This window comes from Uranotaenia lowii, chromosome 2, assembly GCF_029784155.1.
Source record: "Uranotaenia lowii strain MFRU-FL chromosome 2, ASM2978415v1, whole genome shotgun sequence".
Taxonomy (NCBI): domain Eukaryota; kingdom Metazoa; phylum Arthropoda; class Insecta; order Diptera; family Culicidae; genus Uranotaenia; species Uranotaenia lowii.
Genome location: NC_073692.1, coordinates 322,999,741 through 323,025,615, shown reverse-complemented (window position 1 = coordinate 323,025,615; position 25,875 = coordinate 322,999,741). Strand labels below are relative to the sequence as shown.

Genomic DNA, 25,875 nt, shown 5'->3' with positions numbered 1-25,875 from the left:
TGCAAAATTGTAGTGATGTGGAATGTCGTCTAGTGAAAGAATGTTCCAGCATAATTTTGATGAGTTTTGCACATATTTGATTTAAATTTAAATAATTCCCTGTATTTGCTAAGATATTACGATTAAAATTCAAGAATGTTTTTCGTAAAATCTTTAAATCAATGGAGTTATGTTGATTTTTAATTTACTCGCAAATAACGGTAAAGTTTAAATTTAAAGTTATATACCTTGCAATTGTGCAAGATATTCAAACTTAATCAAAATGGGAAATGTTTTTCTTTGTTTTACCTATTCTGTACTGCAAGTCCTCATTCAAAACCTGATAATTAGTAATTGTAATTTGTTCAAACCTCGACAAATATAATAAAAAGCAATTCCAATCGCTGTAAAAGCCTTAATTTTTTTTTCACTAAGCTTAGGTTAGCTTAGCTTGTTTGACTACTCATATCCACCTAAAATTTTCCAAAAATGGTAATTCTTTGTTTAATTGGAAAAAAACATGTTGTATACATTTCGAATTCCATGATCGCTGGCGTGGCTAAGTATTTAGAACGAGCTCAATATCGCCAATGGTTGTACTCCGTGATTGATCGAGGCCATCGATTTTGTGCAAGGGCCAAAAGAGATAAGCTATTCATTCTCAATGCACAAAACTCGTGCTCTCCCTTAAAAAAAAGATTAATAACAGTGCCGGCCACATCCTAGTAGTCAATGAGGGATGAAGGAAGGATTGTTAGTAAGATACTTTTTAGTATCAATCATAAACCTGTTATTCTTGTTTTGAAAAAACTCTGAAACAATAATAAGTCAGTATGATCAGCTATAGAAACGGTCTATACGTTTGGTAAGGGAGAGGTTCAGCATCAGGAGCCATTTTTGGTAAATGGTGCGATCTACGTTTAAGCTACACCTCCTATGCTCCTAGACATTTCCTTAGGGAACTCCTATTAACATGTGCGAAGCGATTTTAATATGAAAATAAAAAAAATATTTATGACCACTTTAATAATTAGAAAAGCATCCATTCGAATATTCCAGCTGTTTCCCTTACTAAAGTCTATAACACAGGACAGAATGTCAAAAGACTCGTGAAAAGAAATAACAAATACACACCGAACCAAAACAAGGTATGAAGAATCAAAAAATTGCAGATGGCGCATTTTGAAAACATGTTGAATTGTGAGAAAGGTTTGCAGAAAGTTGCTTTGAAAATTTTTGCGATTCGTTGCCAATGTCTGCCTCAGATTTTGTATATGAGGCCTTGGAGCCAAAGGGGTATAAGTGCATAAATGCTGATTTCGAGAAAAAATCACTTTAAGTTCCATTGCTTTTTTTTTAAATAATTCAATGAGTTTGATCTTCTAAAATAAAAACAAATCATTTGACATCATTTTTTAGAAAAAAAAACAACGTTCATTTGACGTTATTTGAGGCGACACATGATTTTTGATTTTTGCACTTATACCCCTTTGGCTCCAACACATGCACTTATACCCCTTTGCCACCAAATAAATTCACTTATACCCGTTTGCCACCAACAAATTCCATATTCATATGATTTTGTCTTGTTCATATAATTCAGAAAACATAGGGATTTAATAAGGTGCAAGTCAAATAATTTATTAACATATTCATTTTTTACTGTTATGATGAGAAATGTACCCAGGTGCAGTTAATCGAGAGATTTCATGTCTGAAGATCAACCTTGTCTTGTCAGTTGGAGTAAATCTCATCAAACAACAATTTTCATAAGGATAATTATCTCATACAAATACATATTATCCTAGACCAAAATTGGTGGCATACTCCATATATTTATGACCAGAAATCAGGAATTTGGAATTTATATATTGGGGTTAGAATAGAAAAAATACAAAAATTGATCATATTTTGTTCACTATAATTATCACTAAAAGCAATGAAATTACTAACTATTGATGGTTAATTTTAAAACATGATTTAGATTTCAAATGCAAATTAAATTCCACTTTATTTTTTATTTTTCGTCCCAATGAAAAAAAAAACAACGCTTCTTACTGGAAATGCCATTTGGGTTGGTGGCGAAGGGATATAAGTAAATTACTTGGTGGCAAAAGGGAATAAGTGCTGCACTTATACCCTTTTGGCTCCAAACAAAAAAAAATTTCCAGTTAGCAGAATTTTTTCAACAAGATCAAAACATAACAAAATAGTGAAATAAAATTATGATTAAAATAGCATATGTTGTTAGTAATCACTACTTACATTCCATCGAGAATAGGTGATTAAAAAGGGGTTTACTATAGGTTTGCCAGATACTTTCAGAAAAAAGCGGAACATTTCACCTAGAAAAAGCGGGACACAGCCGAAAAAAGCGGGACATTTTAGAAAAACTTAAAAAAAAGCATAATTATGTAGCCAAACTTATAAGTTTACCATCAGCCAAAGTTGTTCGTAGAAAGTACATAAGATTTTTTAACGAAGAGTGATTTTGCTCAATTTTTCCTACATGACTTTTATTTCCATGGTTTTTTTGCCATATGCGCCGTTATTTTCCACGGTTCTCTGAATTAACACGATATTTGAGAGAGAATATTTCAAGTCGTACATGTAAACGACGTATTTGATACCTTGAAAAAACCTTTGAAAATTTATTTGTATGGTAATTTGATCATAAATTTGAAAACTCAAGAAAACTTCCATCACCTTCCATCTTTATGTACTTTGGACAATTGAGTCGAAAAAGGTGGTTGTATAATATAACGCGATTTAACTAAGATTCCGGCGCAAAAAATAATCTCTTTAAACTATAATCCATAATTATTTAGAGGCAACTTAAACAATATTTTCTTCATAAATTTGTTGAACGTGTTCCAAGAACACTTAACTGAAGCAGAATCTTACTATAATGCTAGACCTTTAGAGTTATTCAGTATTGCCTAATACAAACTATGAAAAATGTTGCTTATTTTGAGAAAAAAAATTATTTGAAAGATTTTCTGTTCATAACAGAATTCAAATTGAGTCATAAGTTTGATTTTTTCCAGTGTTAGTCAGTTTACTTTGTAAAAGTTTTCCAAGAAAAAAAGCGGGACATTTTGAGGAAAAAGCGGGACAGCGGAACATTCAACAAAAAAGCGGGACATGTCCCGCTTTTGCGGAACGGATGGCAACCCTAGTTTACTAGGATTTGCGTTCAAATTATGTGGTTCTACAGTTCTAAGAGCAAGTTCACTGGTGTTGGGAAAAAGTGGTTGAAATTTTGACACTTATGGCACATTTTGAAAATTTTGCCTTTTAAAAACATTTTCAAGATCTGTGGCCTTCTAGTTTTTTTTAAAACACGTGTTGTATTTTCGCATGCTGTGATGCAAAAATAGCAATATTTCTATCACATACGACTAAAATAGAAACAATGCACTGCAGTGTTGTAAAAAAATACAACGCCCCAAGATTTTGAAAACATTTTTGCATGGTAAAATTTTCAAAATGTCAAAATTTCTACCACTTTTTCCCAACACCAGTGAACCAGTGAGCTCTAAATTTTACGAGTTTCTCAGTTCATAAGCCATTGTCTCTATTCACAGAAATCGGAGGGTGAACACAATCCGCTGTTTCAAAATCGACTTCAATTTTTTTTTTACTGTTTTTATGAAGTTTGATTGAATTCAAGAAAATCGGGAGCTGCATTCAACAGAAACATCTAGAAAAAAGTCCAAACACAATTCCGATTTATCCCATTTCACGGTGTACAATTCGTGGAAATCGTCACCGTTGGTGGTATTGTACAGGGTGGAAACGTGAAAGTGATCCAATTTGTTCATTTCATAAAAATTGTTTTTGTTTCTCCCCGGATGGATTTTGATATCATCCGTAAGTAGTAAAAATGTGAAAAAATACATGAGCTCAAATTTTTTACCAAGGTGTTTGATAATTGAACTGATTCTTTTAAATATGTCGTTAAATTAAAGAAAAGTTCCCAAATTTAGGAAAAAAATCTTTTTAATTCCAATTTTCAAGTCTGGAAATAGTCAGATGTACGAAATTATTGAGAAATAGCAATATTGGCTTGCATCCCCAAACTTTTTGAATCAATTATAAATGAAAAAAAAATTATCAACTGGTTAAAAATATAATAACGAGCAAACAACATGGTTTCTTCAAAGGGCCTTCTACTCCATCAAAACTTTTAAAATTCGTTACATACGTTATCAATTCTATGAGTAAATGCTTTCATGTGGAGGTTATTTATACAGCCTTAAGCAAAGCCTTTGATCGCATTGACATACCCCTTTTAATCTTCAAATTAAAAAAAAAGGCTTTCATCCACATCTACTCTCCTGGTTACAACCATACTTAACCGATCGAACACAAATCGTTCGTTTCCATATCGAAATATCTAAACCTGTAGTTGTGCCGGTGTTGTGTTGTGGTGTGCCGCAGGTGTCTCATTTAGGACCTCTTCATTTCATACTGTTCGTAAACGACATTTTCTTTATTCTAAAACGGATTGAATACCTTATATACGCAAAAATGTCGTACACAAAAGGTGTACTTTAATTAACATTTCTCTGAGTCAGTCGGCAAAAATTAAGAAGTACGCATTGGAGCTGTCCCAAATTTGATTCGGAAAAACGAAGAGGAAAACAGCTTCGTAAACGAAAAATAATCTAGGCAGAAACCGGGTCCGGTAGACAAAACTTTGGAACGGAAAGTCATGCGAGTGTACTTTAGTAGGAAGACTGCCTCAGTTCGATTGGGTCTAAAGGTAAGATTGGGTTGAAAAACATACATATCTAGAGTAAGGTGGGGTGAAAGTACGAGTCGGGTAAAAGTACGTTTTGAGATTATCACAAACCGAGAACAGAAAAATTCAAGACTCTGGCGTGGATTGATAGTGATTTGGAATGCCTTCATCCAAATAAAATTTTTATTTGGAAAAATTGAAAATACTAAGGTACTAAGGTAAAGCAGTTTTTTGCCCAAATGATGTAATATTTGAAATAACGGCAAACATGTTTGAGCAATCAAAATTCTGGCTTTCAATGGAAGTCTTAATGTGTCAGTTTAGTTGTTTTCAACCACTAGCAAATGCCGAAGAAAGAATTTAATTAATATGCCTCTGCTTTGCACAATAAACTGTGAACCACAAGAAACCTTAAAGGGGCAAAAGTACGAACTGCAAATGGGGCAAGAGTACGAATTATAAACAGGGTCTACTAAAGTAAATCTGAATGGTAAGTAAAAACTATTTTTAACAATGCACTGGAAACATAAGCGCATATTTTTGTTTCTAAAAAGACCTGCTCAAGCAAAAATTGCTCAAATATGATGAAAACTGGATTTTGTGAACCATTCGCGAGTGAATTCGCGCAGATTGCTCGCCTATCTATAGGATTTGTATCAGAAGCGAATACAGCAGCTGCTGCTATAAGCAAAGATTTATATAAAATAATTTTCCTCTTGACTTCATTCCGAAATGTGGAATGTTTGATGGTCGTACTTTTACCCTACATCATTCGAACTTTTGCCCCAGAGGTGGGGTAGAAGTACGTTTCGAAAGGAGTTGGGCATTTTCACTACTGCTCTCAAATGCGTCGATTGATTATCTCCGTAATTTTTTAGAAGAGAGATAAATGTCTAAGGAATCAAACGCTGTTCTTGGTTTTTTGGAAAAAAAAACTGCAAAGTTTTCTAAAAATAGGATGGCACTAAGGTTGTGCTTTTACCCCACCATACTCTAAGGTTTTTTTCTCTAATTATAGACACTTTACCACGTTTGTGGCCTTCGTGTCTACATTAAGTAAATCTATCAGATTCTTGAGCAAATTCTAAAATTTCAACCAACGATGAAAGTTAGTTCCTATTTGGTTACTAAAAAATTAAGGCTTTACAAATGTAGCTTACAATTACAAAGATTTCGGGACGAATATTCAAAGAGTTAGTATTTAATTTGAAAAACTTTTAATATTTAATACTGTTTAAAACAAAATAATAAAAACGGGATCATACCGAATATTCAAGGATCCAGTAGTTTAAAAATCACCTATTAGTTGCAATTAAACTTATTTATAGGTAAATTATGATTATTTACTGCTTTTAATTCTTTCATAACTTTGGATTTGCTGCTTTAGAAGTTCTTCAATCAAAATTTCATGATTTAGAATCCAGAAAACTATCATTTGTTTATGATTTGTATAATATGTATCCACATATAATAAGCAGACTGTAAGAATGGCTACAATCAACTGTCAAGCGTATTTAATCGCATTTTTTTGTTTGGTGTTGTTGATAAGGTTCCATAAATTGTGACGTTTTGTTTGGTAGATGGTTCGATTTGATTAATTACACTAGTTTCCAAAATTCAAAAAAAAAAGTTAAACTTCATTGACTGACCCAAAATTTTTCCAATTCAGCCAAATATGAGGAATTTGATGAAATATTTAATATCATTCACCTTGCGGACCAAATACGAGACATCTCGTTTTTAAGCATTTCGCGAGTGTAATATACTTAGAATCGAAAGAATATTAAACTTTAATGCAAAACTATGTTCTACGAAATTCAACACCACACTCTCAGTAACTTGAACCTACTAAATTTATGAAATTCGGTCCAGTGGTTTGTGAGATATAGAATGCACAACTAAGATTTCTTCGCGATCCTTAACCCTAATCCGCTCTTGAGTGTCAATGTGACATTATTTGAAGTATGGTGGGTTGTAACTTTGTTCGGGTGCATCCAAATAAAAAAAATCTCTGGAGTCTCTCAATAAATCCTTGGAATCTTCTATTTTCCATCATAGCTTTTTTTATGGGCGCACCCTGAAAGTAAATGAAAAAAAAATCGGATCTTGAGTGTCATTTTGCCATTTCTCGCCTCAAACCGCCATATCTCACTTGTTTCTCAACCGATTTTTTACAAAATTCATAGATTTGAAAACCTCGAAGCGTAACTAAAATATGATTTTCAGGCAAAATTCACCTACAATACTTCAGATTTCCGTTTTTTAAATTCTAAAAATAATCCGAAAAAACACCCTTTGGAAAAAAGACAGTAGATCAGATATGGAACGCTTGAAAAAAAAATCACTTAGTGTCCAAGAAAGTTGAAGTTAGAAACTGTACGTTGCACAAAATGATATATTTTTATAGTATTTTAAAGATCATGACTACAAAAAAAAATGTTGAAAAAACGATCTTCTCAATCGATGAAGCGTCGAAATTGTTTCAGTCACACCAGATAAATTTTAAAAAGAGGATTGAAAAGTTTACGTTATTTGGCACAATTTCGCATCTGTGAATTATCAAAATACGAAACGCATAATTTTTAACAAATTTTCAAAATAAGTGTTTTGTTTTGAACTTTTTGTTAATTTGCAATTTCTCAGATTATCTAAGACGTAAATTCAACATTGCACTGGATTTTGAGCATATTAACGCAACTTTTCCGCAATTAGCAAAACCATAAAGTCAATTTAATACCGATTGAAATGGTAATGATAAGTGCTGCGATATGAAATTGACACTCCGAGGACTGTAACGGGTAAAAATTTCGGAAACGGATGAGGGATAAGCTTGTGGAATCTTCAATATTTTTTAAAGCATAATTTAAATAGTTTTGCAGTTTTTTTTTTCGAAGTTGATAAATGAGTTTAAATCTTCAATACCAAATACTCGAAGACTTTATTGAATGATGTTAGAATTGGGGCCCACATATTCGGCCGAAGGTTAAAAAAAAAACGAACACACACATATAGGATCTCAGTGAAACTTCATGTTTCTTTGAAGAGATCTAATTTACTTAACTCTAAGGCGTACATCTTTCAAGGATATTATGGCTAGCATCTTACAAATGCTAAAACCACGAGACCACAGAAAGAGTACCTATATATGTGCCGTAATCGGGATTCGATCTCATGGACTCTGGCTTAGAAGACTGGAACGCTATCCTCTAGGCCACGACCGGCGGCTATCAGGTTGCTAAGCCAAAAGGTTTAACAGTTCGAAGGTTGTTCGGGCAAATATTCAGGACGAAGGCCGAATGAGTTATTACGCCGAATGGTCAGAAGGCTGAATAGATATTAGGAAGAAATTAACGCCATTATAATTAATATTTAAACTGAAAAGTTCTCACGATTTAAGAGGAACATTTTTGGAATCGTCATTTCAGTAGTTAAATTAGTTAGGTAGCGATAAATATAATACTTAGCTGTTATTGATGATAAATTAATATTATATTCACTTGAGTGGGAGCAATTTACCTGAAAAGAGAAAAAAACGAAATATTAGTATTAGAAGCATGAACAGTTTATTCAACCTTAGAAATGAAAACAGATGGCAATATGAAATCAATCATATTTAGAAGGTTTTCTAATTTTAAACCAGCAACAAACCTTAGGACGATATACAAAATCTAACGCCAGATTTAATGTAAGGACATAAAATTTTACATACTTTTTCGCATCTTTGAGTCATTTCCCGATTTTTTTTAAGAGATGCGGTCATTTATTGAAAAACTTATCCGGTATGTTCGATCATCACTCTTGAGCTCGTACTCGTGGACAAGTGTTCATCCAACTGAGCTAGTACAAGCCGTTTTATTAGGTAATTTCCATTTATCGCTATTTGTTAATTAATAGTTCTCTAAATCTGCAAGCATCAAGACAGGAGACCATATGAGGCGTTTTAAGCAGTATTAGTAAAACTAATTTTTGCAGTCAATGTTGTGACCCCAAACGATTCTTAATACCCGAATCAATCGGTTTGTATAAAATTTTGAGACATTTTTCCCGGGATGAAATCATATTGTTTATCAAATTATGATTTTTATCAATTATTTCTTGGGAAATATTTTCTATAAATACTTTCTTAAGTAGATCATAACAATTAATTTACCCGTTTGGAAGTTTTAATAAGAAAAACAATGTTACAAAAATATGCCAAATTCTTTGCAAACAATTTTGATTCCTTGTGATAAAATTATTTCTTTTCAAAACAACAACAAAAATCAGTGAACAAAATAAAGTATAAAACACACAGGTACAACTCATTATATTTTGAAATTCTTCCCAAAACCAATCATAACATTTCCCAGAAGATTGCAACCGGTCAGCAAATTATTTTCATTTTATGCACCAGATGTACAGCTTATTATTTCACATCGACCGTTTTATTGCAGCATCTTTTCACCACGATTTCCCTCAAATTTTGATTGATGACCCTTGCTCGGTCTAACAGCACGCATGCATGCCTTCAATAGTAGCCTAAGCACTTAAACATGCACCACGATCGCTTAGATGGAGTTCAGCGGAAAGAAGCAAAAAACCACTCATTCGCTTTATGACTGATCATTTGGTACGTGGATTGCACTTTAACACGTCCATTTTTGGCTGCGGCAGGAGTTGAGTTGGAGTTTAGTTGAGTTGAGTTGAGACCACAGAAGGAACGATCGCGGAAGAAAGCAATCCAAACTGTATGAACATTCATAAGTCGGGTCAACTGCTCCCGCCCTCCCTCGAAACGAAATAGCAAAAACAGAGGTAAGCATTAGAGAGGTTAGTTTTAGAGAGCCGCCAAGAAACTCCATCTCGGTACAATCTCGGTAGACATCAAACAGTTTTGATGCCAACTTTGCCATCAACAATGACCTGAAATTGGCGCTACTTGGCACGGTCCATGGGAAAAGTTTATATAAATCTTTGGAAGACCGTGAGTTGCGGCTTACGGAAGCTGATTCTCTTTTCTCCGGTCTTTTAGATTGTTATGATTGAGTTAATTCGCATGTTTTATGCTCAAATCTAAACATTTGGAATATTTCGAAAGTACTGATTTTTTATTTTATTTTGTGACTTACTTAAATACAAAATAATCTATCTGACAGCGATTTTTTTTTTCATAGGGATGTACAACATCTGACCTGGAAATTTACTACGTTCAGTCTCTGTGACATAAAAATTTCAACGATTGGCAACACCAGGCTAATCTCAATCAACTACTAATCAAGCACTTTGGTAAGAAATGTAAGCTCTCGATGTGTGTGCGCGCGCAAAAATTCAACCTAATGGTAACGTTCATGCAGCCAAGTTTGATTTGTTGAACGGTTCTCTGATAATGTTTATGGTTTATGATGTTAAATGGCTTAGGGCTGCTCGGTTGCGGACCGGCATTCAACTTTACGTCATCTGACATTTTATATCTATCGCTCTAATTTTCCAGCGAAGTTTAGTCTGAGGCCGCTTAAATTTTCAATGTGGAAATAAATCACGATTATATTGTTGAATAACGTTTTGATAGCGCTTTCTATTGAAGTAAGTACTTGACAGATCCAGTTAAAAATTCTTAACTGTGTGATAAATTTTTGATTCTTAATGTTTGTTAATATTTGCACAGATTATTAATAAACAGGGATTAAAAGTTTAATAATCTGATTCAGTTTAATCTGGGCTGCTGCAATTTAAAGACTGTGTTCAAAAAATGCATCCCTATAATTTGTGAATCACTCTTAAATCAGCAGTCGGGAAACCGGGGAAAATTACCCCAAATGGGGTAAAAATGAAATTTTTGGGGGTTACTTGCAGAAAGTTGAAAGTAAAGAGTATTTAAAGATAATATCATTTCAGTGAAATAAATGAATACCATGCGAGGTTTTAGATTCTACATTCAAATATTTAGTTTTCAAATAACATTTTAATTAATGACTTAGGTGTTTCAAAAGAAACAATCTTGATCTTGAACCAAGGCAAAATCCATAAAATTCCATGATACAGCATTCTACTACCTACAGTTTTTCAAAATTTTCTTACACGAATAACAATTTTTCAATATAAAGTTAAATATAAATTAATCAACCTTTGATCGATGATGATCTTCAGATTTTGATACGACTGAAAAACATTCGTTGAGTATCAACGAACTAGGGATCATTATTTGAAATTTATTTATTGCGACCTTCAAATAGAGATCAAACGTCGTTTAAATTTTATTCGTAATAAAAATTTTACAAAAGCAGTAGAGGACATAGAACCCTACTCAAAGCCATTTTGGAAATAAACTAAAATTCTGAAAAAGCTCCAGAAGCCAATTCCTACTTTGAAAGATGGAGATAAATTTATCTATATATATAAAAATGAATGTTTGTCTGTCTGTCTGTTCCCTATAGACTCGGAAACTACAGAACCGATCATCGTCAAAATTGGCATCTGAGGGTTTTTGAGGCCGGGGATGGTTTCTGTAATAGTCAAAACTCCATCCGACTTAAGGGAAGGGGGGCTTCCATACTAAATTTGTAGTTTTTCGGAACAAATTAAAGTCATGACATACATTTTCTCGAGATTTTTCTTCCTTTGGGCGGTTTGTTTTTCGTCTCCAAGGTCGAGGCGTCGAGCCAACGTCGCAAAAGGATAGTAACGATGGCATAGCATACTGATCAGTGGGAATATTTTGGCGCGTATTTCTCAACCAAGCATATTTTCAATGCAAGGGGTGGCGATATGAAGCCTTGATGTAATTTTTTTTCTACTCAATTTCAAGCTCATTTGTACAGCACATGGTTATGAATGACGCCTAGATGAGACCCAGGTTGACATTTTGCCGATCGATTAAAACATATACCTACATTTTGTTTTATCAAAACTGTAATTGAAAAGTCATGGCATCCATTTTGTGAGATTTTCTTTTATTTGAGGGGTTTGTTTTTCGTCTCTATGGTCAAGCAAACGTCGTCGTCGCAAGTTGATAGTAACTAAAGCATACTGTTCATTGATCGCTGGAAAAATTCAACAATCAGGCGCCGTTTTCTCAACCAAGTACCTTTATTTCTTATGCACGTGGGAGCGATATGCAACCTAGATGTGTTTTTTTTTTGCTTAATTGCACGTGGTAATAAATGACGCCTAGATGTGACACGGATTGCTATTTTATGAATCGAATCAAAACCAATTGAAAGATTTGCAAAAATACTTCCATATTTAGTTCGTGTTAATGTGGGCAGCATTCGACTTTTCATTTAAGGAACATTAGAACATGTTCAAACGTTCAACTTTTTCTGTTAAAAAAAAATAAAAATTATGTTTTCTTCTAGAAATTGTTACTTCAGCCAAAAAACACAACTGAAACGAATTTAGAAATGAAAATGGGAGCTTTTTATTTTAAACTAGCTGACCCGTTGTGCTTTGCTACACCTTCCGGAAATAAATGTAATTTGTAAAAATTTATTAAAATTTAGATTTTAGAGAGCATTGTTTTAAATCAAACCTCATCATACTTCAGAACCAACAACTTTAAAATGAGAGCTGCAGCTGCAGTTCTGAATAGCAATTCAAAGATGGTATATATTATTTACTGATCTCTAAACTCATTTTTCAAGATCTGAAATTTGTACTCTGTGCCCAAAAAAACCTTTTTAAATATGGTCCCTTCTTTGAAAAGCTGTTTATCTTAAATTTACATGGGAGCTCTCCCATCTTTTTCAATTTTATCCCCCACTGCTTGAAGAAGTAGGCAAATTTAACCGGCTCGATACCCAAACAGCACTTATCATGGTAATGAAAAATATATTAAATTAGTTATGTATTAAATACAGTGCAAATATCTTTTTTCTAAATAAATTTACTACGATAAAAATATAAATATTTAAAAAAATATCAGTTGCATCACTAAATAAGTTCTCAGCGTTTTTTTTATTTTCTCATTGAAAGTCAAATTTTCAAAAATGTAGGCAAAAACATATTTCTAAGTTTACATTTGTCCCGCATATTGGGGCAAGTGTCAATGCAAAGCTTATTTACAGATGCGTCAGAGTAATGGCTTTAAAATGGATTTAATACGAATTCCTGTTTTTGTTCTATCAAGTTTCACTGATATATCTGCAGTATTCCTGCAATATAAATTTATGTTCGTTACTCCACGTTTAACGAATGCTGTACAAAGGGAATGACCTTCATTTACAAAGACATTTAAGAATTTCCAATATCCGCTGCAGTCTCAACATTCGGAATACCCCTTCTGGTCTTTCCAACATATTGAATCATTTTGAAGATGAATTTCTTAAAAGTTCGACGTTTGCCCTTGCCCCACCGTGTAAGTTGACAGAAGGGAATATTGTTTTTAACACTTTAAGGGTAAACTAAAAATTTCTCTTAAAAATTTTGCGTCCAGTTGAATATCAGTTCTAAAGTCTCGCTTTTCAAAAACGAAGCGGATCAAAAGTCTCTTTTATGCAGCCATGTAACACAAAAACACTTTTCATGTTAAGTACGTACTTGAATTGGGATGTTAGCAAAAAGTACGATGGATTTTTCAGAATTATCTATATATATAAAAATGAATGTTTGTCTGTCTGTCTGTTCCCTATAGACTCGGAAACTACTGAACCGATCATCGTCAAAACTGGCATCTGAGGGTTTTTGAGGCCGGGGATGGTTTCTGTAATAGTCAAAACTCCATCCGACTTAAGGAAGGAGAGGCTTCCATACAAAATTTGTAGTTTTTCGAAACAAATTAAAGTCATGACATCCATTTTCTTGAGATTTTTTTTTCCTTTGGGCGGTTTGTTTTTCGTCTCTATGGTCTAGGCGTCGCAAAAGGAAAGAAACCCAGGCATAGCATACTGTTCAGAAGGAATATTTTGGCGCGTATTTCTCACCCTGGGGTTTGTTTTTCGTCTCCATGGGCGAGCAAACGTCGACGCAAGAGGATAGTAACTAAAGCACACTTTTCATTGATTGCTGGAAAATTTAACAATAAGGCGCCTGTTTCTCAAACACGTGGGGCGATATGCAACCTAAATGTGTTTTTTTTCTTGCTTATTTGATTTGTACACAGCACGTGGTAATAAATGACGCCTAGATGTGACACGGATTGGTATTTTATTAATCGAATCAAAACCAATTGAAAGATTTGCAAAAATACTTCCATATTTAGTTCGTGTTAATGCAGGTTGCATTTGACTTTTCATTCAAGGAACATTAAAACATGTTCAAACGTTCAACTTTTTCTGTTAAAAAAATTAAAAATTAGGTTTTCTTCTAGAAATTGTTACTTCGGCCCAAATACACAACTGAAACGAATTTAGAAACAAAAATGGGAGCTTTTTATTTTAAATAATTCTGAAAAATCCATCGTACTTTTTGCTAACATCCCAATTCAAGTACGTACTTAACATGAAAAGTGTTTTTGTGTTACATGGCTGCATAAAAGAGACTTTTGATCCGCTTCGTTTTTGAAAAGCGAGACTTTAGAACTGATATTCAACTGGACGCAAAATTTTTAAGAGAAATTTTTAGTTTACCCTTAAAGTGTTAAAAACAATATTCCCTTCTGTCAACTTACACGGTGGGGCAAGGGCAAACGTCGAACTTTTAAGAAATTCATCTTCAAAATGATTCAATATGTTGGAAAGACCAGAAGGGGTATTCCGAATGTTGAGACTGCAGCGGATATTGGAAATTCTTAAATGTCTTTGTAAATGAAGGTCATTCCCTTTGTACAGCATTCGTTAAACGTGGAGTAACGAACATAAATTTATATTGCAGGAATACTGCAGATATATCAGTGAAACTTGATAGAACAAAAACAGGAATTCGTATTAAATCCATTTTAAAGCCATTACTCTGACGCATCTGTAAATAAGCTTTGCATTGACACTTGCCCCAATATGCGGGACAAATGTAAACTTAGAAATATGTTTTTGCCTACATTTTTGAAAATTTGACTTTCAATGAGAAAATAAAAAAAACGCTGAGAACTTATTTAGTGATGCAACTGATATTTTTTTAAATATTTATATTTTTATCGTAGTAAATTTATTTAGAAAAAAGATATTTGCACTGTATTTAATACATAACTAATTTAATATATTTTTCATTACCATGATAAGTGCTGTTTGGGTATCGAGCCGGTTAAATTTGCCTACTTCTTCAAGCAGTGGGGGATAAAATTGAAAAAGATGGGAGAGCTCCCATGTAAATTTAAGATAAACAGCTTTTCAAAGAAGGGACCATATTTAAAAAGGTTTTTTTGGGCACAGAGTACAAATTTCAGATCTTGAAAAATGAGTTTAGAGATCAGTAAATAATATATACCATCTTTGAATTGCTATTCAGAACTGCAGCTGCAGCTCTCATTTTAAAGTTGTTGGTTCTGAAGTATGATGAGGTTTGATTTAAAACAATGCTCTCTAAAATCTAAATTTTAATAAATTTTTACAAATTACATTTATTTCCGGAAGGTGTAGCAAAGCACAACGGGTCAGCTAGTTTAAAATAAAAAGCTCCCATTTTTGTTTCTAAATTCGTTTCAGTTGTGTATTTGGGCCGAAGTAACAATTTCTAGAAGAAAACCTAATTTTTAATTTTTTTAACAGAAAAAGTTGAACGTTTGAACATGTTTTAATGTTCCTTGAATGAAAAGTCAAATGCAACCTGCATTAACACGAACTAAATATGGAAGTATTTTTGCAAATCTTTCAATTGGTTTTGATTCGATTAATAAAATACCAATCCGTGTCACATCTAGGCGTCATTTATTACCACGTGCTGTGTACAAATCAAATAAGCAAGAAAAAAAACACATTTAGGTTGCATATCGCCCCACGTGTTTGAGAAACAGGCGCCTTATTGTTAAATTTTCCAGCAATCAATGAAAAGTGTGCTTTAGTTACTATCCTCTTGCGTCGACGTTTGCTCGCCCATGGAGACGAAAAACAAACCCCAGGGTGAGAAATACGCGCCAAAATATTCCTTCTGAACAGTATGCTATGCCTGGGTTTCTTTCCTTTTGCGACGCCTAGACCATAGAGACGAAAAACAAACCGCCCAAAGGAAAAAAAAATCTCAAGAAAATGGATGTCATGACTTTAATTTGTTTCGAAAAACTACAAATTTTGTATGGAAGCCTCTCCTTCCTTAAGTCGGATGGAGTTTTGACTATTACAGAAACCATCCCCGGCCTCAAAAACCCTCAGATGCCAGTTTTGACGATGATCGGTTCAGTAGTTTCCGAGTCTATAGGGAACAGACAGACAGACAAACATTCATTTTTATATATATAGATAATTCTGAAAAAAACCATCGTACTTTTTGCTTACATACCAATTCAAGTACGTACTTAACATGAAAAGTGTTTTTTGTTACATGGCTGCATAAAAGAGACTTTTTATCCGCTTCGTTTTTGAAAAGCGAGACTTTAGAACTGATATTCTACTGGAAGCAAAATTTTTACGAAAATTTTTAAGTATACCGTTAAAGTGGTCAAAACAATATTTCCTCCTGTAAACTTACACGGTGGGACAAGGGTAAACGTCGAAATTTTAAGAAATTCATCTTCAAAATTATTCAATATGTTGGAAAGATCAGAAAGGGTATTCCGAATGTTGAAACTGAAGCGAATATTGAAAATTCTTAAATGTCTTTGTAAATGAAGGTCATTCCCTTTGAACAGCATTCGTTAAAACTGGAGTAACAAACATAAATTTATTCTGCAGGAATACTGCAGATATATCAGTGAAACTTGATAGAACATAAAACAGGAATTCGTATTAAATCCATTTTAAGCCATTACTCTGACGCATCTGTAAATAAGCATTGCATTGACACTTGCCCCAATATACGGGACAAAAGTAAATTAAGAAATTTGTTTTTGCCAACATTTTTGAATATTTGACTTTCAAAGAGAAAATAAAAAAACGCTGAGAACTTATTAAGTGATGCAACTGATATTTTTTTAAATATTCATATTTTTGCCGCAGTAAATTTATTTAAAAAATAAAGAAATTTGCACTGTATCTAATACATAACTAATTTAATATATTTTTCATTACCATGATAAGTGCTGCTTGGGTCTCAAGCCGGTTAAATTTGCCTACCATCTTCAAGCAGTGGGGGACAAAATTGGAAAAGATGGGAGAGCTCCCATGGAAATTTAAGATAAAGAGCTTTTCAAAGAAGGGACCATATTTAAGAAGGTTTTTTTTTGGTACAGAGTACAAATTTCATATATTGAAAAACGAGTTTAGAGATCAAGTTTCAGTAAATAATATATACCATCTTTGAATTGCAATTCAGAACTACAACTGCAGCTGTCATTTCAAAGTTGTTGGTTCTGAAGTATGATGAGGTTTGATTTAAAAAAATGCTCTCTAAAATCTAAATTTGAATAAGTTTTTACAAATTACATTTATTTCCGGAAGGTGTAGCAAAGCACAACGGGTCAGCTAGTTTTAAATAACGCAGAAAAAGCTCAAAAATTAGCCCAACAGTTTGAGTCTGCTCATGATTTTAATTTAAATGTTGTAAGTCCAATTGATGCTCAAATTTTCCTAGAATTTGATGAAATTCTTTCTAAACAAAATGTGTTCCAAATTTCTTGTGAGACAAATATTGATGAATTTTAACTGATTTTAAATTTGATATGAAAGCTCCGGGGGAAGATGGGATTTTCTATATTTTTATAAAAAGTTGCCTGAAAGCACTTTAAATTTTTTAGTTAAAATCTTCAATTAATTTTATCACTTGTCTTATTTTCCCATTAAATGGAAAAATGCCAAAGTAACTCCAATTTTGAAACCTGGAAAAAGTGCTTCACAGCCTTCAAGTTATCGACCAATTAGTTTGCTTCCTTCTTTAAGTAAACTATTTGAGAGAGTTATTTTGAATAGAATGATGATTCACATTAATCAGAATTCTATTTTCTCTGATGGACAATTTGGTTTTCGTCATGGACATTCTACTACACATCAACTTTTGAGTGTAACTAATATGATTCACGCTAGCAAATCTGAAGGATATTCAACTGGTGTTGCTCTTCTTGATATTGAAAAAGCTTTTGACAGTGTTTGGCACAAAGGTTTAGTAGCTAAATTAGCTCGATTTGATTTTCCTGTATATCTCACCAAAATTATTCAAAATTATTTGACTAGCCGAACCTTACAAGTAAGCTATCAAAGTTCATGCTCTGAAAGGACACCCATTAGAGCTGGTGTCCCTCAGGGTAGTATACTTGGGCCAATTTTATACAATAGATTTACTTCTGATCTTCTTGATGTTTCAGAAGGAAAAGGTAGAAGATTATTTGCTGATGATACTTTGCTTTCAGCCAAAGGTCTGAATTTACAGGTGGTACGCAGTAGATTGCAACAAAATTTAAATTCCTTTTTGAACTACTTGAAAATGTGGAAAATTTCTCCTAATGCTTCCAAAACTCAACTCATTTTATATCCCCATAAGCCAAGAGCTTAATTTTCAAAACCTAATGAAAATCATTCCGTAACTTTGAATGGGGTATCATTAGAATGGTCTGATCACGTGAAGTACTTGGGACATTCGATTAATTAAGAAAAAAAATGTTTGATGATAAACCAGTTTTTTATGCTTCTTTAAAACACTATGTCTCAGAATCCCTTTCACAAACTCACAGATTCAGTGCAACCCCTTCCTGTTATCCGTGTCCGCTCAAATTCGGCATATGGCCTTCTGATGATCTCTTTAACCATCAACCAGCATGGCTTCTTTCCTGGGCGGTCAACTTGTACTAACCTAACCCAATTTACATCATACTGCCTGAAAAACATCGAAAAAGGATTTCAAATCGACACAATCTACACAGATTTGAAGGCAGCTTTTGATCGGGTAAACCACCAGCTGCTGTTGGCAAAACTTAAAAAATTAGGTGTATCAAAAGCTTTCATTGATTGGCTAGCTTATTATCTCCAGAACAGACAAGTGGCGGTCAAATTAGGAACTTATGAGTCAACTGAATTCTGCAATACATCTGGCGTGCTCCAAGGTAGCAATCTGGGCCCGATACTTTTCACACACTATGCCGAACGAATGTCGTCTTTGCTATGCAGATGATCTGAAAATTTACCACAAAATCAAATCCGAAAGCGACTGTACTACATCATAGACCATCATTGACATATTCGAGCGGTGGTGCACAGTCAATAAAATGACAATAAGTGTTCCTAAATGTGCCGTAATTGCATTCGCACGAAAAACCAACGTTATTCACTGAAAATACAAAATCTTGAACTCGGACCTAGAAAGGGTATCCTCGTTCAAAGATCTTGGAATTACCCTCGACGGAAAACTTACTTTCCGTGAGCATCTAAACTGCCTTATATCAAAAGCCAACAGAAACCTGGGATTCTTAATAAGACTATCGAAGGAGTTTAAGGATCCCTACTGCCTCCGTTCGCTATATTATAGATTAGCTCTTCACACGATGATACAAACAACATGTTTTATTCAGCAAAGTTTAAGTGCACAAAAATCCGTATCTTTTGATGGCTTTGGTATAAAAAATATTTGACGCTTGGTACCCATTTTGGTAGTAGAATACACAATTTTTGGTCCAAAAATTTGTTTTCCATTAAAATTGCTTGCTTATTTTTTATTTTGATACAAATTTGGTTCAATTTTCATTTTTAACGTGTAGTGTTTCAAACAAAATTAAAAAAATCTAAAATATATAAATTTTGTGAAAAGTTTTGAACCCAGATTTTATTTAAAATCAAATACTTTGAAAGTGGTCTCTTTTTCATAGATCGCGTTGGCGGAACCTCTAAACATTATTTTTTTAATCGGCTCCATACAAAAGTTTGTTCTCCACACCCTAATCTACTATTTGGAGGGTGAGCCCCCAGATTCCCAGACATTATGCAATTTTGGAACATAGTAGAGGGGCAGTAGGAGGGTGTAGGCGAAAAGATCGCCGCGCGAGCGGTAGAAGTTCAAAGAAGCACCTGTCGAAACGTTGCAAATCAACAAAAATGGCGCCACCTGGACAAGGACGAGCTCGAGGAACTTTGTGTTTCCTGTGTTGTTCCCAGGAAACACAAAAATCATATCAGTAGCTCAACGTATTCCGCAAAGGCTTCGTGTCGTAAACCAAAATGTGCCGGGATGAGGCCAGAGGTATCCTGACGGACAATCGTGTGGTGCTCAAAAGGTGGAAGTAGCACTTCGATGATCACCTGAACGGCGCACATGCAAGAGACCAAGACAGTGGGGGAAGCTACATTGCCTTTGTAGCTAACGACGTAGAGGAGCCACTTCCATTGATGAGTGAAGTTAAAGAAGCCATTCAGAATAGTAACAAATCGGCTCGAAAGGATGGCAAGGCAGCTCCACTCATCAAAATGAGCTCAGACAAGTTGGCCTATACCCTACACCGGTTGATGATCCCGATCTGGGATACAGGACAACTACACGAGGAGTGGAATGAAGGGGTAATACGACCCATTTACAAGAAGGGTGACAAATTGGGATGTGAGAACACACCTCAATGCCGCCTACAAAGTGTTAGCTCGAATCCTACTCTGCCATCTAATGGCACAAGCAAACAGATTCATGGTAAACCATCAGGTCGGCTTCACGGAGGGGCTGTCTACGACAGACCAGATCTTCACACTAAGGCAAATCCTCCAAAAATGCTGTGATCATCAAGTCCTTCACGCCATCTATTCATCGACTGCGACGGCACAATCGCGTACGACACGATCGACCGTGACGAGCTATGGACAATCATGGATGAGAAAGGCTTTTCCGGGACCAGACTGATCAAGATAACGATGGATGGAACGCCGTGCTGTGGGTGGATTTCAGGTGAATTCAGATTCAGTCAACATATCTGCTGATGACATTGATATAGTCAGCAGATCATCTGCGGCTGTGGAGGAGATCAAACGCAAACTGAAACGCGAAGCAGGAAGAATTGGGTTTTTGATTAATACGTCCGAGACGAAGTAGATGCTGGCCTGTGGATCCGAGACTGACCGAGCCCGCCTGTCTGGCAAACACAAAAACACGAACAACGGCGTTGAGCTGGAGATAGTCGAAGCCTTTGTCTATCTCGGCTCACTGGTGACCGCAGACAACGGCACCAATCGTGAGATCTGGCGATGAATGATCAGCGAAAGTCGTGCCTACTATGAACTCCACAAGCAACTCTGGTCGAGAAGACTAAGCTCTCGCACGAAGTGTTCATGATGATCGTTAGATTGATTGCTCTCTGCGGGCACGAGACGTGGATATTACTCAAAGAAGACCTGCGTAAATACGAAGTATGCGAACGATGAGTGTTAAGAACCATCTTTGGTAGCGTGCAGAAAAACGGAGTTTGGAGGCGAAGAATGAACCGAAAGCTCGCGAGACTCTTCGGCGAATTCAGTATCCAGAAGGTTTTGAAGCCTGGATGTATACGCTGGGCAGGACATGTTGCGGGAATGACCGAAGACTGTCCTGCAAAATAGGGATTCGCTGCGTATCCGTTTGGCACCAGACAAGCAGGAGCACATCGAGTGATGTTGTTAGACCAAGTGGAGCGTAATCTGGCGGGTTTTTCATGCCCAAAAAATTCGAGAACGGTTGCCATTGTCCGCGTTATTTGGAGGAATTATGTTCATCAAGTTATATCGTGCGACAAAATGCTAAATAAATAAATAAAAATAAAATTCGAGTGTTGGGCATCTTCATTGGTAGCGGAATTCATCGGTGGCAAAATGAAGTTATTTTCAAAACATCTGTTACTTTTCTATTTGACGCAACTTCAGCGAATACTTATTTGAATTTGAAAAGTTAGGCAAAGAGATCTTTAACATCAGTTCCTTAAACATAATATTTAATTGTTAATTCAATGCTCCCTTAACAAAAACTCATAAATTATTTCCATCAGTTTGTCCTACACAGTTATCACAAACAAAAAAGCAAAAGTTGAGAAACTAGAACACAACTCCAAAACACGGTCAGCGTCTTACTTTACCGACTTAAGCCAAGAGTCACAGTTCAAGTTGTAGATTTAACTTTTGGTGCTGACCTCCTCTGACATAGTATGGATGAAGGTAGGTATAGGAGAAGCCAAAAAACAAACCAGACCATGTCCAGCCCCAGACCAACATTTTTGACTGATGTTCACCTCCAGCTCCGCTAAGTATACATTTTCCAGCCAAAGATTATCACCGTTTTTGGCAGTTTCTCTTTCGAGTATTTTATTTTTTCGGTAGGTATTAATTTTTCTTGTCTCTGCTGCTTTTCCATGGGGCTATATTTTGTTGTTTCTCTCTACTGAAGGCGAAGGTTGCACTTTACACTTTACTATGGATTATGGGGTGGAAAGTGATGATTTTGTCTGCCCCTCTCGCTTGCTTAGCGTGTTACGGGGTGTTAGTTTGGTATAGTGGAGCATTTTGTACCCGCAGGTAGTTAGCAGGGTAGACACTTATGATTTTTTTCTTATGAATTTTGAGTGATTTGTGACGCGCTGGAATGGATTAATTTCTCTCGACTGAGATTGCGTCAAATCGAAGGGGTTGCAGGTGTTTTGACAGTAGCTCCTTTTTTGCGTTTAGATTTCGTAACATTTGCAAAACTGCTAATGAAGATCTTATTTGGTAACTATACTCAAGACAGCTTAACAGAACAATTTTGTCAATTGTTAATTTTTTTCTTCGATTCAAAATGAATACAAACCTTCTGAACATCGTAACTTCAAACACCTCAGCCATCACTCCATTGGGAGATGGAATTATGAATAAAATATGTGAAGCTATCACGATAACCCTGTTGGTGCCATCTTTTTCCGGTTATCTGCGCAGTTTGATGTAACCGGCAGTTTTAAAAGTTCCTCCATGCGGTGCCTAAAATCATATTGTCAGCATTTTTTTTATTCATAAATATTCATTCATCTAGCTTGTTTTGCTTGGAGGGATCCAACGTTGATGGTATTGTCTCGCATTTGCCATTTTTTCTTCGAATTGAATTTGCACAATGTTGAATTCAATGAAACATAATTAGCTACCATCAAATCACAGCTAATGTGTTGATATTTGCACTCTTTAAATATTCTGGATATCTACACCTAATATGAAAAAAAGACATTTCGAAAATTTGTCAAGTTTTTTCCCAATCAACAGGAAATTGGCCACCAATTAAATGTCAATTTAAGGATTTATTAATCATTCGAAATCTTACCCCAGCTGGCTTAAAACAAAAAGACTAAATAAAAATACCTACTCTGGTTTCACACCGTGTTTTTGGGAAAGCACTCGATGAATGGCTGATGAGATAAGAAAGGCTTATTGTGGGCTCTCGGTGCACAAATTGTGTAATCAACTGGCAACAACAAATCGAGTAGAGCAAAAAAAAAAAATCAACAACGAGGTGATCTGTTATAATATATTTTTATTTTGGATTCGTGCCTCTGCCTTTGGTCCAGCTGCAGTCAACGGGTCGGTTTGCATCATTTACAGAGTTAATTTCACTCAGAGTTCAGCGAATGCACCCCGGAAAGTAGGTGATGATGTCAATTACCTACTGTTTGGAAGCAATAAATTTGTTTTAAGACCTTTTCAATGGAGAAGGGTCGTGGATTAAGGTGTGAAGTCTAATTTGAAAGTTTTGAGAATTTTTTCATTTGCACTTTTTAGATAATAAAAATAAAAATATAAAAATCGTTCTACAGGAAGAAGAAGCTTCAAAACCATATTATCCAATTGTTTGTTATTTTATTTTTGTCGTAACTCGTATCATCTGACGGCCTTCAAAGGAAATGTTTGAAATTGTATCTTGTGAATGTAAAACCAATGTAGAGCAATTGGTACATGTACAAAAAAGTTCGAGCTACATACACAAATCAGACTCTAGTTCAGTAATGACCTTCCGTTCACCAAACATGCGATTTTCACCTTACTACGAAAAAGGTGTACAAACTTTGTTTTTACAAAAAATCAAATGAAATCGTTTGCTATTTTTTATATATTTGTGATGTGATTTCGCTTGAAGTACCAGTTTCAGTAATTTTTGGTTTTGCTCGAATTAAATTTTACTTTTTTTTGTGTCAAAAACATTTTAAGCATAATGGTGTTGCATACATTTAGGGGTAAAAAATGATACCAAAAATCTAGTAGCTGAAATTATAAAAATCCATGTTTGGATGGATGATTGTTTAAAAATAACAAACGCGTGATGCAAAACAATCATATTTCAGCAAATGAAAACGAGATTTCCAAGGTGAAACTGTGATTGGCATTTTGATGCGTTTTTGCCCAGACTGATAACTGAACGTTAAAAATATTTATTTTAAAAATTTGATGGTTGATTGAAAAATATTTTTACACCAACAGTATTGATATAGGATAATAAAAGCAATATAAAGATTGAATGTGACATCTTTAAACCAATCCGTCATACTTAAGATTGCCAGATTGCCCGGTTTTATTCGGGTTTGCACGGAATTCAAAAATGATTTGGGAACAGTCCGGCCCGGTTGTATTTCATTGAAAAATGCCCGGATTTTGCCCGGCTCTATTCACTTTTTTTGCAAATCAAACTAAAAAAAAATTATGATAATTTTTTTTTATTTATGCCTCCAAAACAAAGATTTTTCCAAAGTTTATGAAAATAATCATGAAAGCTCTTCGAAGCTTTTACAATCTGTCGATGTGTTGTGATTAAAACAATTCCTAGATTTTTGATGATAATTTTTGGGTTTTAACAAAATTTGCCCGGATATTGCCCGGTTTTATGGACGTCAATTTTGAAATCAAATGCCTGGATTTGGCCAGGATTTAATATAAAATTGCCAGGATTTATCCGGTTCGGATACGTGCTGAAATAAATCTGGTAACCGTTGTCATACTGGGTAAAGCTTTTGACGGAATCGAAAAATGTGAAAATTTGTACATATATAGCTTGATTTTTTAAATTATCTTTAAGAATCAAAAACTTTGAAAAACTATCCCACGATGTGAGAAACTATGCCATTATCATTTTGTTATCAATAAATGAAAACTTTATTAAATTATATTAAAACTATATATATAAAAAGCAATTATCTGTATGTTTGTTTGTTTGTTTGTTTGTTTGTTTGTTTGTTTGTTTGTTTGTTTGTTTGTTTGTTTGTTTGTCCTCTATAGACTCAGCCGTCTTAAGAGCTAGAGGTCTGAAATTTGGCATGGATATTCATTAGGTCCAGGAAAGATGAAAAATGTTTTCAGATTTTTGGATGACCCCTTCTGAAAGAGGTCGTCCATACAAGACAAATAATGTTTTCGCGTTTATCACGTTATTTTTTGTCGGATCGTGATGAAAATCTGCACATGAGGGGTTTGAGAGATGGGAAATCGATTTCATGTATTGAATTTTGGATCAGGGGTCGGCAAAAGGGGTCGTCCATAATAATTTTTTTAATATTTTAGTGATATTGACGTTAGTGTTCATCGGATTGAGATAAAAATTTGCGCTCGGATAGTTTTAGAGACGGGCAATCGATTGCCGAAATCAAATTTTGTGTAAGGGGCCAGCCAAAGGGGTCGTCCATACTCACTGTTCGCTATTTTTGTGATACTGACGTTATTATACATCGGATTCAGATGAAAATTGGTACACGGTGACAAGCAATCGATTCCAGGTATCGAATTCAGTGTAAGGAGTCGGCAAAAGGGGTCGTCCATATCAACTTTTCAATATTTATGTGAATTTGGCGTTATTATTCATCGGATTAAGAAGAAAATTTGCGTTCGGATATTTTGAGGGACACGCAATCGATTGCCGGTATTAAATTTTGAATAAGGGGCAAGTCAGTCAGGGACGACTCCCTATTTTAACTGTTCGCTATTTTTGCGATATTGACGTTATTTTACATCGGATTAAGATGAAAATTGGTACACGATAATTTTGAATGATGTGCAAAAGATTTCAGGTATAAAATGTTGTGTAAGGGACCGGAAAAAGGGGTCATCCATAATACTTTTGTATTTTTTTTTGTGATATTGACGTTATTATGCATCGGATTGAGATGAAAATTTGTACATAGAAATTATTAAGGACGAACAATTGATTCAAATTATACAATTTTGGATCAGCGATCTGCCAAAGAAGACGTCCATATTATCTTTTCACTG

The 25,875-nt window shown here is 34.7% G+C and overlaps 1 protein-coding gene across 2 annotated transcripts in view; it reads right to left on the bottom strand.

The window, feature by feature from the left end:
• LOC129748728 (probable serine/threonine-protein kinase DDB_G0282963) overlaps positions 1-25,875 on the bottom strand; it is a 366,662-nt gene that overhangs the window by 76,029 nt on the left and 264,758 nt on the right. The window lies entirely within an intron of this gene.